This window comes from Cariama cristata, unplaced genomic scaffold (genome assembly GCF_000690535.1).
Source record: "Cariama cristata isolate BGI_N322 unplaced genomic scaffold, ASM69053v1 scaffold23788, whole genome shotgun sequence".
NCBI classification, from domain to species: domain Eukaryota; kingdom Metazoa; phylum Chordata; class Aves; order Cariamiformes; family Cariamidae; genus Cariama; species Cariama cristata.
The window spans coordinates 1,999-3,782 of NW_009629724.1; positions in this window are offsets into that span (position 1 = coordinate 1,999).

Genomic DNA, 1,784 nt, shown 5'->3' on the forward strand with positions numbered 1-1,784 from the left:
TGGCAGGCAGGGATACGCACAGGCAGAGCCAGGGCTGGATGGGGTGCTCCCAGGACATTGGGGTGCTCCCAGGCCGATGGGATGCTCCGAGGTGGATGGGATGCTCCGAGGCGGATGCGGATGATAAGCTCGAGGTGGATGGGATGCTCTGAGGCCAGCAGGACACGTTGGGGCAGATACTGATGGGATGCCCTGAGGCAGATGGGATGCTCCAAGACAGATCTGGATGGGATCCTTGAAGCCAGCAGGATGCTCCGAAGCGGATGCAGAGGGGAAGCCCCAAGGCAGATGGGATGCCCGAGGCCAGCAGGACCCCAGAGAAGCAGGGCTGGCCTCCTCCCGTCCCCCTCCGGCCCGCCGAAACGCTCCCCACAATAAACACACTGTGACTCCCAGCCCTGCCTCCGTCTGCCCACAGCCGCCGTGCATCCAGCTGCAGCTGGCATCCCCTGCCCGGGGGAGTCTCGCTCCAGCCTGCATCCCGCAGGCACCCCTTTCCTTGCACAAGCCTCACCGAGCCCAGGAAGGGGGGAACCCCCTTGTTTTAGGGTCCTCCAGGCCCCGCACATGGCTTGTCTCATATATTTTGCTGCAGATGCCCTGGCCCGTGGCAGAGGGGGGAAGCAGGAGGTGTTTCCCCAGGGAGGGGATTCCCAGCTGGAGCTCGCTGCATCCCGAGCTGTACCAGCACCCGTGCAGCCACCCGGCTGGTTTTCCAGGGGTGCATTTCCCTGTCCCCCAGGTATATAAATATGGATGTGAAAAACCACCAATTAAGCTCACAAATAAAGATCCTCTTAAAGGTAACAGGCACCTCGGGGCACAGCCGGCTTTTAGGAGGAGGGTTTGACCTCTCGGTAGCTGCAATGCCTGAACCTTGTCCCTTCCCCGGTGCAGCCCCCGCAGCCGGATTTGGCCCCGCCCTGGGTGCAAGGCAGGGCAGAACGCCCAGCCCTGGAGCCCAGCCCTGACCTGATGATGCTGCAGCAGGGCATTGCCACACTCCTGTGCCTCAGTTTCCCTACCAGGAAAGGGCAGATTTTAAAGCCAGATGGGAAGGACAGGGAGCAGCTGCAGAGGGGTGCTGGCACCCTGACAGTGGCCGTGAGTGGGATGGAGGAGCCAGGGTGCCCTGGACCACGGCGGGGGATGCACGGGCAAGGGGAAGGTGGCCCAGGGAGGCGATGTCAGGTCCTTTGGTGAGGACTCTGAGCCCCGTTCTGGTTCCGGGAAGATGAAGCAGCTTCTGTTTTCTCCTGAGCATCTTCCAGGGATCCACGCCTGCCGCAGAGCCCTGGCCCTGGTTCAGCGACACGCCCGAGCGGGTGCTTAAGGTTAAGCACACACATAAACCCAGGTGAGGCGTGCCAGGGAGGGGATTTTTTGCAGCGACTGAGGCTAAACCCTTCTGAACCAACATGTCTGGGTGGTGCCAGCACATCTGACTGCCTTGGCATGACCCAGCAGCGCTCCCACCTCCACCCAAACTCCCAGTTCCCACAGCCCTGCCCTCCCTGACCTCTCGTAACCCCTGGCATTGCACCCCACTTTGTACACGTACCCTACCTCAGCATCACCAAAACAAACAAAAAAAAAGTCCTCAGCAACAGGCAAAGGGTCTTTCCCTCCCTTTCCTGCTTGCTTGATGCTTTAAAAAAAAATAATACAAACCCATCTAATTTTGGCAAGCAGGAGGATAAAAAGCCGGGTACCACCCCTGCGCTTGTGGGGCTCGACCCTTTTAAGGGTTGCCGGTGCCGCTTTAAGAGGTGTCGTCGCCCTTT